This window comes from Pithys albifrons, chromosome 5 (genome assembly GCF_047495875.1).
Source record: "Pithys albifrons albifrons isolate INPA30051 chromosome 5, PitAlb_v1, whole genome shotgun sequence".
Taxonomy (NCBI): Eukaryota; Metazoa; Chordata; class Aves; order Passeriformes; family Thamnophilidae; genus Pithys; species Pithys albifrons.
In genome coordinates this window covers 21,989,535-22,003,620 of record NC_092462.1, presented here as the reverse complement: position 1 = coordinate 22,003,620, position 14,086 = coordinate 21,989,535, and the positions used below count along the sequence as shown (strand labels likewise).

General features: G+C 41.4%; 1 protein-coding gene across 1 annotated transcript in view; it reads right to left on the bottom strand.

Annotated features, from left to right (window-relative positions):
- BMPR1B (bone morphogenetic protein receptor type 1B) overlaps positions 1-11,982 on the bottom strand; it is a 243,653-nt gene extending 231,671 nt beyond the window's left edge. The window contains exon 1 of the mRNA XM_071555880.1: positions 11,900-11,982. The gene's annotated coding sequence lies outside the window, so the exon portion shown is untranslated. The remainder of the gene's footprint in view (positions 1-11,899) is intronic.
- Between the last annotated feature and the right edge of the window lie 2,104 nt (positions 11,983-14,086).

The following is a 14,086-nucleotide window of genomic DNA, read 5'->3' as shown; positions in this document are numbered from 1 at the left end:
AAAAGCAGATCAAAAGGAAGTGAAGGCGACTCAAACTCTTGATTAGAAAAGGAAAATGACTTAGATTAAGCCCACATGACTGTTTGTGCCAGTGGGGATTGTCTCTGTTTCAGACTACCTGAAGACTCCTTCAAAGAAATGAGGCTTCTCTACATCTCTGATAAAGAAGCAGAACATATTTTACATATCATTTCTTTGACCTCAAACAAAGGGCACAAGTGAATGCCATGTTAGTTCTACTGTGCCAAATGGCAGAAAATAGACTCCACCTAACTTCTGCTATGCATGCACTGCATAGCAGGAATTAGGAGGCATTCCCCTCAATGATAACTTCATTCAGTCAGGGCCAGCAAGGACAACTGATACCAAGGGAAGTTTCACCACTGAGGTCGTTGGTACCATCTGGTCACATCCTCACACCACACCTCCAATGAGACCACCATGGGCACTAGTTCTGGGGAAAGACCCCTTGAACATGAGCTACCACATACTTTGGTCAGCAACTTGATCTAGATGCCCACACATGCAGGATTCTGAAGAATAAAGCAGAATCAACCTGTAAGGATGGGTAGAGACAGCACTAATGTCAAAAGGTTTCACTGAACTTCTGAAATCTGTGCCAGCAAGCAACAATACATGCATAGACTCAAATGCACAGAACGAAGCAAACCACAAAACTGATAACACAAGAGCGTGCAAGATAATTCCAACAAGAGTGTGTGGAAGAATATTCTATATTCTAATTATACTCACATGGAATAATTTTGAAGATATTTTGCAAGACATATTTGTTTTTTATTATTTCTTTCTATTTCAATAATATAGTTTGTTTCTTGGAATGCTAATATAACAAACCACAGTAAAATATTCAACATAGATATATAAACTTTTTTTAAAAAGTCTCATTTGAAAATGCATTTACTCTAAGAGTTTTATGACAGAAATATCATAAATTAGTGTCTTTAAACATGGACACCTCTATTTTAAAAGTGCATACAACAGCCAATACTGTAGCACACAACTGCTCTTAGGGAAACAAAACTATGCTTACATCCCCTAAATGATACACATTCATAGCAACAAACCCCCTTGACTTTATCCTGTCAGCTGTGGTGTATTCTCCTGACATTATAGAAGTCAGATAACTAGAGAAGGAACAATCTTACAGAGGGCATTAATACCAGTTTTAACTGCACAACCAGCTGTTTACCTCATTACAAATCTAAATCTTGCCTGCACAGATTAGCTAAATGTAAAGGGTTTTCAAGAGCATAAACTGATCCCTACTTTACAGTTGAACGGACATTTAGCAGCTTTTCTGTTTCTATAGCTAACCTGTTTTCCTGCTTTTAAAGCAGAAGGGAAGGGGAAAGGTGGCAAAATTCTGTTGTACTTTTATGCATGCCTGAGGACAATAAAGAAAATAAAAGTAGGGGCAAAGAGATCCTGACTTTACAGTCATTTACTTTGCTCCTTTGAAACTAGCTCACAGAATTTAAGAGTATGTGTGAAAGGGTTGACTGCACGAGTGCACGAAGAAAGTCTCCAATATCACCCTTGCCTTCCTATGCAACAGACCATCTGCTGGAAAATGCCATACCCATAGCCAAAAGCTGTGTGTGGGCTCTACGAAAAAAACCAAAATGCAGCAAATCCCCAAGATTAATGACTTCACACATGCATTCCTTGTGTTGCAGCCCAGAGCTGTTTCCTCATCTCCCCAAAACCACACAGTTCTGCCACCACGGCCACCATCACACGGTTTCCTTCTTCATTCAACAAAAAGCAGCACATAGATCCATCCATGCGATACTCTTGGCGTTGCCTCATGGTGGGATAAAAACCCCCTAATTACCCTCTCTCAGATACAGATCTTTCCAAGAATACAGCCCCTAGACTGACACTTTACCTTAAATACCTTAGGGAAAATATGGAAGGGACGGTAAGATTGAGAAAAGGTTTTTCTGTGCAGAAACTTTCTCAACTCATGACATGTATTTATTATTCATTGCCCACCACCTCTCCTTATCTGATGATACAGTTAACAGACTGTATGCAGTTGAAGATGTAGTTTGAAGTTTCTAACAACTGTCCTGTGATAATTTCCAGTCCCCACAAAAAGAGAAAAGCCACAGCTCAGTCCATTTTTACAGCTAAAGAGAATATAACTAGATCAATATCTCTTAGAAAGCGAAAAATCACCTGTAATTTAGCACATGTTTTCTCTGAAAAGACAGATGGTCACCTAGGATAATTCAAAGGCCCTACAAATCCAAATTAAAACCTGCTGTACACAAGCAAAATAAGAAAGATAATTATTTTATTTGTAAAGGTGCTGAATAGTCATACTGCTCAAAGAAGTGAACAAGGGCCAGAAATGAATGTGCATGCTTTGAAATCACGCCAATAAATCACCAAAGCAGTGATGATCAATCGGTGGTCACCCAGAAAGGACTATCTTGGTTTGCAACTTCTCCCTGAAACAGCAATGCCATTTAAAGGCCAGATTTTGGGGTTTTCCACTGGAGTAATATAATATGCAAATGTAAGCATGATTTTAGTATTTCAGTATAGATTGGTTTAAGTGAAATAACCTACGCAGATAAAGATCCATACTCTTAATTACCTGCTGTAGGTGTGACACATGTTAAGGGAACAGACTAAATGAAAGGGTCAACACCAGAGCCTGGAATGAAAAAAAGACCTGCTGTGCATATTCTTCAAGGATTTTATTAAAATAATTTCCAATTCTCACTATGATCTCTAATCCTTAGGTGTTGCCTGAAGTAACTTGTTCCTTCTGTCCTTGGTCAGTGTGAGGAGCAGAAGCAGTGAGTCCTGACTTTCCCCTGTGCTTTGTCTCCCCAGAGTTAGACTGAGAGCACTCACTTTTGGCTGTGCCTTCAGACAACTTTAGGCATTTGTTTCAGAGTACTAAGCTTGCATTTGTTCAGTCCCTTTGGGATCTGAGCACCTAGCACCAGTGTATCTACACAGAACACGTTAAGCTTTGTGTGTTATACTGCTGCTATCAGTCTATTCACAAGACCAAAACCAACTGTTGCAACTTTGCAGGACCTCTTTGTATTACTGTGTTTGGATCTTCTCTATCCTACACCTCATGGGTACTGCCTTCCACTATTTCCAATTAAAAAAAAAAAAACACAAAACCCAAAAAAAGACCTAAAAAGCCCTCTCCATCTCTAGCCTTTGACATCTGTTAGGCAAGTATTGCTTTTTCTGGAGTCACAGATAAAAGACATTAATTTTTGAGGAGGACAGCATTTTCAATTGTTCATTTCTGTGCTAGCCAGCTAAAACAACCTGCACTTCACAAGAGGACTGCCTCACTTTGCTTAAGGATGGCAGTGGGGTTATCTCACATCACAGCTGGGAAAGAGACAAAACAAGGCAGGCATCTTTGGACTAATGCAGAGCAGGCACATTCCCTCCCCTTGCTGAGAGTGCTGAGGAACCTATCTTTGAGCAAGGAGGATAAAAAGAAATGCTAGGCACACCATTGCCTCAGATGCTCTGAGACTTCCCATTTAGGTCCTTAATTTTATGGGAAAACACTTCTAAAAGCTTAGCTCAGCTTTCAGATCATTAATTTATTCTTAACAGTACCACTTTTGGTCAATCAGACTATTTACAGTTTACTTTTCACCTTGAGCCAAGTCCAGCATTTAAGTATGACTAACATAAAAAAAACCCCAGAAGACCTAAAAAAAAAAAGGTGTTTCAATGCATGTAAGACAGCTTCTGCCTGTATACAAAGGCTCCACCAACTTCTAAAAAGATTTAGCATTGATTAAACCTGTGAGAATATATCCATTTACAGAAGTAGAGTCACACAGCTTTAGTTTTTATTCAATTTGCAGTAAGGGAAAAGAAATTCTAAGAAAGGTTCATAGAAATAAGTGAAATGCTGCTAAGGAAAAAAGTTACATTGGGATTATTAATTTCAAATATATGTGCAGTATTTGAGAGCAGAAGGGCAGTATAAAAATAGATCAAACCCTTTTGACAGGCTCTCATTTCTTCACACCATTCCAAGTCACGTTGCCCAAACTGGTAAGGTGAATCAGAAAAATTTAGTTCTGCACAAACGGTGCAGAAATCTACCCTTTTGCAGAAAGCCAGCAAAACATTATCCAAAAAATCAGCTCCAAGTTCAGTAAAAATTATGACATTTTTCACACACAAAGTCAAACAACTCATGATTCAAATCTTAAAAATAGGAATAAATTTACAGTCCAGAGGACTAGAAACTATTCTGCATGTTACTTTGGTTTTGGGGTTGTGCATGTTTGTTTGTTTTAAAGTAAAAGACTGATTTTCAAATAATGAGTAACTTCTGCAAAACCTCAAAAAAAGCAAGTCATAAGAAAATTCCACGAGTGCAAAACACAGGCATGTGTGTCATTCAGATCATGTTGGTTCTTGTCAGGAGAGGAAATTTCTTTCAAAATTAACTAGTCCTAAGAAATTTCGTAGTTCAGTTGTAAAGAAGTTTCATTACTGCCTGTCAATGAATTCCTGAGTTTAAAAGTAATAACGGTTTTCATTGTTTTAATATTTAATGGGAGTGAAATATTGATTTCTGCATGTTCTCAACCAGTAGCATTCCTTCTACACTGAAAAGCCCAAGAAGGCTGCATAATTCTGATTGTAAAAAAATATTTTGGGGTGTTTCTTCGTGGTTCTGACTCGCTTGTGGAAGACAAGGAAAACAGGCAAGTCTAACTGTTGTGACGTGGGCATCAGAGAAAAGTTAATTAGCTTCAGCTTTAAAATGTACTCCTCCTCCTCCTCTTCAAATGCATAAATACAGATCTGCCTGCTGCTCAGATGATTGTCAGGAAAAGCACAAACCTGTTCTTTCCATAAAATCCAAACATGCATCAATGTGATGCCATTGCAGTTCATGTACTGCTAAGCAAGTAGAACTCACATGCCTTATGTAAACAGTTATCTCCTAGATAAACCCCCAGAGTTTACATTCCATTTCCAACTGATGCCAAAATTCTGGAGGAAAATAAGTGTACATTTTAACTCTAGTAAAACGATTACACCTGTGACAAGACGCCATTGTAAAAGGCGATTAATACCTGTGGGAAGAATGACAAAGTGACCTTCTTAGTGGATAAGGGAAAAGCTATGTATGTCAACTCTCTTGATTTTAACAAAGTCTTTGACACTGTTTCAGAGCATTCTCCTGGAGAAACTGGCTTCCCATGGTGTGGACAGGACGGGCTGGATTAAAAGGTCAAGGTCAGTTTTATGAGGTTCAATAAGGAGAGTGCCAAGTCCTGTTCTCAGGTAACAACTCCAAGCAGTGCTACAGACTGGGGAAGACTGGCCAGAAAGCAGCCCAGCGGGAAAGGACCTGGGTGCACTGGTCAACAGCAGCTGAACATGAGCCAGCAGTGTGCCCAGGTGGGCAAGAAGGTCAGTGGCATCCTGGCTTGTACAGGAAATAATGTGTCCAGCAGGACCATGAAAGTCATCATTCCCCTGTACTCAGCATAGGTGAGGCTGCACCTTGAATCCTGTGTCCAGTTTTGGGCCCCTCACTGGAAAAAAGGACATTGAGATGCTGCAGCATGTCCAGAAAAAGGCAGTGGTGCTAGTGAAGGGTCTGGAGCACACCTCTGATGTGGAGCAGCTGAGCGAGCAGGGGGTGTTTAGCCTGGACAAAAGGAGGCTCAAGGAGATCTTGCTGCTCTGTACAATTACCTGAAAAGAGATTGTAGGGGCGGGGGTGGTGTTACTTTCAGGTAACAACAGATGAGAGGAAATGGTCTCAAGTTGCACTAGGGACAGTTTAGATCAGATACAAGGAAAATTCTTTTCATGATTGTAAAGCATTGGAATTGATTGCCCAGGGAAGTGGTGGAGTTGCCACCTCTGGAAGTGTTAAGAAAACATGTGGATATGGCACTTGAGGATGTAGCTCAGTGGTGAATATAGTGGTGGTGCTAAGTTGACCTAGGCTGGACTTGATGATCTTAAAGGTCTTTTTCCACCTTTATGATTCTATGGTTCCATGATTCTATGAATGTTTCTTACTGTAGGAAGCTCACTTGATGTAAGAGTGATGGGTGCACCTTGAAAACCCCAAGCTAGAGGGACTGTAGTTTGAATGCAGAAATCACAGAAGCAATCTTAAAGCAAAGTACTTCTTACTATCTTCCAGAGAGAAATTATACTAATAGTTTAAACCCAAAGCACAACACAGATTTAAAGTTTCGTGTTCATAATAGCTGCAAGGTGCTGAATGCAGTAGCCCTGAATGCCTACCCAGGAATGCTTGTGAATAAAGAAAAAAAAATCATATTAATATTTTTAAACATGAAACAATGTCGTGAATAACTGTAGTTTCATTATGCCCATCAACAACAGCAGCTTGGACACAACCTCATTCTTGACCCAGGGTCTCAAAACACTTTAAAAGAGGTACTTGTGTCTGCACCCCACTGGACAGAAACAGAGATAGAGAGAGGATATGGACCCATCCCATGGCATCTCCTTGAAGCAGCAGGACCCTCAGCTTGAATGGTTTCTCCGCTTCGATTTTCTGGTAGGACAAGACCCTACAAGACTTGCCTACAAATAAAAGAAGTCTATGATGCTTGCACACAATTGTATTTCTGCAGGCTACAAAAGTCTTGCTCTACTCATTTTAGCAAACTCTACCAGATAGTTATGCCTGCAGAGAAATTCCCTGCTAGGAAAAAAAAAAAACCTACTACTCATCCAACTTCAGTAGCAAATGCAAATAGCTAATTAACCTTATCTCCATTACAGTGTCCTGATGTTGCAATATGTCTGGCACAGAAGCAAGAATTTTCTTGCCTTGTCCAAATTCTCTCACTTTCATAGAGACTGCAATCAACAGTCTCTGAAGCAAATCTGACTAGCAAAGATTTAGCATGTATGTACAGCTATACCCTTTGCACTGTACTCCATATGCACAACTCTGGATGTCATTTCATCATCATTTCTGTTGGGGAAAAGACAAACTGTCAGACACATGAAGAAAATTGTATTTAACTGTCTGTTTCCAAATAAAGTTGTATTTGTTTACCTAGGAGAGTTAAAAACAAAACAGCCAAATCCTGTTCATGTACACATTATCAGTGCAAGGCAAATAAATCTATTCTTTCATCCACCGGTTTCTTTCCCCCTAAAAGACACATATGCCCAAAATACATACTCCAACATTTTAGCTTTTCATGGTCTGATTTAAACACAACTCTCTTTCCTTGGGCAAAATTGGTAATCAAATTAGACAAAAGGTCACATTACAGTGAAATTGAAATATTTATCAGAACAGCTATTTCTGCCAAGGAAGATAATCACAAAGGTAATGTCTTATTTGATCCTTAATTGACCTGTGAGTTTTTAATTAGGAAGCAGGAAAATTAACCTGGAGCTAATTACGGTCTTCACTTTACAAACCTATAAGTGCATAAGTGTATTCACATAGTGAAGTTATGCATGAACAAATACGTTTGTAGCTTCAGGGAATAGGTCTTGAATAACTTAACCTTTTAAGTTAAATTTTTAAGTGGCTACTCTATAAATGTTTCTTACATACAATGCATTTTGTGTTTTAGGCTTTAGATGTGAAATTTTTCTGAACACCAAAGAATATTTCCTTTTGTTTCAGAACAACAGCAACAGTTATTTTTGTGTTAAGGAAATAAGTTGTAGCTTTAAATAATTAACATTTTAAATTGGTGCATTCATTCTGGTCAGTGAAACTGCAGTCTTTGGCTTAATGACATTGAGGTGTAGCGGTCTGTAGCAATGCATTTTGACTTTTGCATTGAATTAATTTTAATGTGTAACACAGTTGGTTTCAGGGGAAGAAACTTTATGAGAGCTGTGTCATACTACAGTTCAGTCACTACTGAAAAAGCTTTCTGGAACATGTAAAGGGGGAACCTATGATTCCCGATGCTCTTCCCATGCCCAAATGCTACTCTAGTCTCTTCATTACATTCACTGATTTGTGCCTGTATCCTCAAACTGAAAACTCTGTGGGCTTGTATCTGCAGACCTGCAAGCTGCCACAGATGATTGCAAATACCATTTATATAAGGCTCAAAATCGTAATGGTGACTTCCACACAAATGCCCTCCCAGCTGGCCACTGTACCACCAGACAAGGACTTGCTTTACATAGACCAATAGAAAATAGCTCCTTCAGCCCACTTTCCCAAGGCAATGTTTAGACTTGCTTATCTGTGGATAAACATGTCTACCAGACCCTCTCTAATAAATTTTGAGTCTATTGGCCAATTAGAACCAAATCTGACATAGGCTTGGAGGCCTAAAAGATATTCACTCTGACAAGCAGCAGAAAAGCAGGCAGCAGGGCTGAGAATACAGTCCCTGTGAGTGACCCTGTGGAGAGAAAGGCTGAAGCACAGACATACTGCTCAGCCAGTGAGACACAACACCTAAGGAAAGAGGTTCCTTTGGATTTTGCTTCTTATCACATTCTGCAAAATAGTTTGTGTGTGAGAGCAACTAAAACATATTGCCTGTAGACCAGAGACACACAGATCCAAACATCTCTGTGTGGACATTGTAAGCACTCACACCTGTGTGTGTATGCACAGTGTGGCATGAACTGATCACAAGGAATAATTGATCACATAGGATTTATTTTTTACAGCTTGATGAGGTGTTGACATTTTAAGCAGAGAAAAGTAAACTCAGTAATGTAATGTATGAAAAACTGGCATAATGTAATCAAACTCTACATTTTAAAGTATTTTAGTTATGTCAAAATCATTCCTTTACTACAAAAAAGTCCAGCTCTCATATATTTGGTACAGATAAGTCTTTTCTCCTTTAATGCACTCAAAAGAACAAGGTTGTTGATGTAGAGCATAATACGATTCATAGATATAATCAGAATGTTACAATTTGTAGAGTTTTTCAAAACCTTATCCTGTAACTCTTGTCACATTCTTGCTATCTCAACCAAATATAAAACAGCAAGAGGCAAGGGCTCATGAGAACCAAGCCCAGTCTGAAATGTATACTAGTGAAAAAAACAGTTTGACATGTGCAAATTTTAGACCAAACTGCAGGGCTTAAAAATAATTTTCCTCCAAATTTTCCCTATCAGGAGCAAGATTCTCAAACAAACAATTTCACAATAGCTCATATCTTCTGAAAAGGAACAAAAATCCAAATGGAAATAAATCTAAGATATTTTATAGTTTATTTAACAAGGTGACACCAATAGATTAATTAATTTGTTTCTGTTCTATATTTGCAGTAGTTACAGCACAATGATAATTTTGGAATGTACAAGTCAGATACTGATATATCAATAAATCATCGCCAACTTCCTAAGTTAGAGTAATGGCAACATAGACAACCACATTGCTATATATGCTATTCTCTCCTTGCAACTACCCTACGGTTGGTAGAAAATATCTGTCACAAGTTTTTAAAGACTTTTCTGGCTTAGCCCATATTCTGTCTGAAAGCAACTACAATGGCTGTTGTCAGCAGCAACATAGGCTGGACTCAGAAACACCCCTTCACTCCCTCCAGCACACTGCACCAAGCATCACATTCACAAGACAAAGCAAAGCAGCCCCTTCCACAGAGGATTTACAGTCTGGGCAAGTGCTTTGTAGTCAGTATCTAGCAAGCAGTCGTTAAGAAACAGAACAGCTCAGAAATATTCTTCTAAAAAAAAGTTAATCTAATTTCTTAGGAGTAGTAACACATCATTTCCACCTAAGCATCAGACTTCCTCTCCTTGTTTCCTTACACCTGACAACAGATATTGCATTTTACTTGTTGAAGCTCTTGTTTTCTAGGAAACAATACACAGAGAAGAATGACAGAAAGAGGCAAGAAAGATTAGACGCTGGGAACAGCCTTTGTGAATCTGTCAGTTTACATCATTACCAACCAAAACTCTTAAACAGTTTCAAGACTTGAGGGCTTGATTCTGCAAAGAGAGGAGTGCTTGGGCCTGGCTGCAGCAAAGACCCCAGCATACGCATCACTTTAATTACACAAGTGCACCAGTTAAAACGGACCCAGTTATATCCTTAAAATCATGTACTTAAGTGCTAACTCGAAGCCAAAGCATTCAGTATACTGAGCCACAGGAAGGACTGCTATAGGTCAGGGACACACACACACAAACATAGATAGGTACAGTTATAAAAAGCCTGAGGGGTTTTTTCCCTGGTTGCACAAGTGTCAAGTAAGGGCAGCTCAGCTGAAGCCAAGCAGGGCAGTAGGTTGTGGGAAGACAGTCAAGGCCCTTAGGTTGTATTTATTGTGATGGATTCCTTATTTTGAAATAACTGCAAAACTGTTTCACAACAATTTCAACACATGAACCAGAGAATCTTCTTACAAGCATACTGTGAATTCATCATATCACTCTAATAGTAAAATGCTGTTTCACTTTTGGTGGCTTTTAAAAACCCCTTAAAGGAATCCCCTCCCTGAATGTGCAGACTTTGCCAGTAAAAAAAAGACAGGAATAACTGGTGCTGTAAAGCCATGCTAGTCATCTCTAGGCCATCACATGGTAGCCACTCTATTAAGTTAATATACACTGCCTTTGTAAATTATTCCCATAGACTGTAGTTTTAACATCCTAACTTTCATGTGCTCGTTCAAAATAATCCATTCTCAGAAAATAACTATGTCTGTACTCATTCCCCTCCTCTTAAAGTAAACTTTAAGTGAAGTAGAAGAGATCATTTTGGCCTGAAAAGGACACAACTGAGAACACAATGGAAAGTTTATAAAAGCACAAATGGGACAGGCAGAAACAAGGACCAATTCTGCACTAACTCGGTGTAAGGCATAGGTACTCTCAAACAAGGGCTCAGAACAAAACGGTGTGGGGTTTGACACGCTGTAGAGTTAAAACTATGAAATTCCTTGCACATGTTGCTAAAAGTTTACACAAGGTCAAGGGGCACTGAGAGCAGTTCATGGAAAGGAGAAATCAGTGAGTGCTATAAAGACACCAGCTCTCCCTTGGGAAGCATCCACGCTGCAAATCGTTGCATGCTGAGAGAGCCTTCTGGAGAATCATCCTTAAACTTCTTATTTTTACTGCCCCTCAGGCACCACTTTTTGCACTGTCACACCCAGGACACTAGACAGACCTCTGGTTTTATCCATAAGAGACTCCTAAACAGTGACACTTTCTGTAATTAACATTGATTAGGTTCTTAAGTCGAGTGGTCAAACGCCATGTTTCTGCATAACATCACCAAAGACATCGACTGCTATAATCTGACCAGTAAATCAGAGTTCAGGTCAATCCATCACAAGTCACAAAGTCTGTCAGTTCACAATACCTTACTGCTGTCCCAGACATTCCCCCTTCCCAAAGACTCACAGGGCCCTCCATCATCTTCAATTACAAAACAAGGTGTACCTTGACACGCAGGTATTTTTTATTTAAAAGTTCACTTTGGGAACACTGCAGGTTACTCTCCAGCTTGCGGCGTGCGCGGAACGAGATCGTACCGAGGCGCCGCGTGTGACCGAAAACGTCCGACAATCTGGTCCCACCAGGCTCCCTGCTATGGCCACTAACACTCTTCGCTACAGCAGCTCAGCTAAAGTTCGGGATGGCCCGAGGCGAACGCTCCGTGCCACGCACGGGACGCGGCGAGAGGAGCCCTCCGAGCACCCGCAGAGCCCCGGCGCTGCGCTGGAAGGCGTCGGGGAGTTTCGGGGCTCTGCTCCTGATGGGGCGAGCACGCAGCCGGGGCCACCGATGCTCTCAGACCCGGCACTCCCCGGGACTCCCTTGCGCCCCGTGCAGCCCCGGCCGCAGCATCTCCGCCCCGCAGCACCCGCTCTCCGCCCGGCTCCCGCGCCCTTACCGACTGTGAAGGCTGGTGGGGTCCGCGGCGTTGCCTCCTCTCCGGGGCTGCCTCGCTCGCCGCCGCCGCCGCCGCGCTCGCACCTCTCCTGCCTCCCGCGTACACCCCCTTCCCGCCGGGCTTGCAGCCGCTGTACTCGGGTTTGGGGTGGTTTGGGGCTCTTTCCCCTCCTCTCGCCCTCTCCAGCTCCCACTAGAGATCGTACGCCCGGCCAGCCGGTGGAGGATTAGCCACCGCCTCCTCTTCCCGCCCCCGCGCGGCGGCCGGAGCGGAGCTGCCGCCCACACCTCCCCCGCCGCTGCCACCTGAGGGGACCCCCGATCACTCACTAGGGGCTGCGGAGCCTCAGGCACGGGGCTTCACGGGCCGCTTACCCTCGTCCATTAATCACCAGCCAAGTAACCAGTCGCCGTCTCCTCCCACACACCCAGCCAAGTCCCCCCCGCACTTGGCTGGCGGGACGGGGAGATTTAAGAGAAGCGAGGCGATTTACTGCCAGGATGAAATTAACAATCGAGATAAACTGGACAGCGTGGGAACGTATAATTGAAAAATGAATCGCCGATACATTGTACACTGTTTATAGCATCAGCAATAATTTATTACTAAGTGTAGGCAGCACCACAGCCCCAGCATAGACACTCTGCTGCTACTTGTGGCATATCTCAAAGGCAGTCCAGTACCATCCCATGCTACCCTACAGCTCAGGGTTTTCAGCCTCACTATTACTTTATTACTGCTCCTCTCTTTTCTATGATTGATTAAAGGAAATAACAGATCAGCAGTTCAGGTTATCACATTAGAAGTTTATGACTGCAATTTAGTCCTCTATAACGTTATAATGAGAAAAAGGTGAATTTAAAATGTGAATGTTCAAGGCGTGAATACATTAGCATTTTAGTGTGCATCAGGAGTGCACTTTGAAGCAGTTGTGGAGCAACCTCGGTGCACAGACTGTGAGCAACAAAGCAGAAAATGCATCCCAGGAGTGCACTTGATGCACTTTGGGACAACAGGCATCTCATGTACACGATGAGGCTGCATCCAGTACAAATGGCGTGGCCTAAACACCAGGTCCTCAGAACCAGCTGTTTCAGATGGCAAATCTGCTGGGCCACACTCACTGGTGATGCAGACACACATTACCCTAATGTCACATAGTTTCTGTTTCTCACACTCAAGAGGAGTTAATACACTCCCTCACTATCCAAGGGGGTTGGTGTATTAATGCTACATTCACATACACAGAAACTCGTCCATCCCGCTTTGACTCAGGATATTTAATTTGCAAAATATTGCTCCAATATTTTGAGACAGATACATGGAGGACAGGGCAAACTATGTCCAAAGCAGAGCTTCTTCCACTACATGTCTCACTGTTCTCAGACCCAAACCTATACTCTCCCTGCTACCATAGGCATAAGACTTTTTATCACTTTACACATACCTCAGTGAATAGTAGAGACAGACATGGAGGAAGACATTACTAGTCAAAGCAAATTTAGAAATGCTGAGAAAACTGGGAGAAAGCTTGTTCCAGCAAGATTTCTGCACTGCTCTTTTGTGAAATTTGTGTATTCAAGCTGTCCTTGTGCACTCATGCTCCACACTTTTTTTGGCCAGTATCCTAGCCACAGCTCATTATAACACAGGTATACTGTTTACTGTGAGCCCAAGGTTTCCCTCTCAGCAGAGATACTTCACTTGTCAATTGATTTCCCTTTTCTGTTTGCCTCCTACAGCTCAATAAGAGAACACACAGACAAATAGGAGCACTGGCTCTCCTAGAAAACAACTCACTGGCAAGGGAAACCTAGAAAATATAGAACTCAAGAGAAAACAAAAATGCATCCTCAGGAAGTAATAAAGAGAGGGATGAAGAGGAAGAGAAGACAAAAAAATAAAGGGAACAAAAGGAAGGTGTAACTGAATTCAAAGTGCCATAAAATTAAACAGTTGGTAATGAGAAAAAAGCCTTATGGACACCTTCTCTTCACACTGTTGAACTGAGAGACTGAAAACCATTGTTTCCTTTGAGGCATCAAAATAATTAACTATTTAATTATTTATGTGAGAATCAAAGATTTGTACTATAGTGCTCCAATGCCAGTGTGCAGCTCAAAAGGGGAAAGTTGTTTACCAACTTCTTTGAAAACATATAGCAAATCTTCAGAAATGCATGCCCTT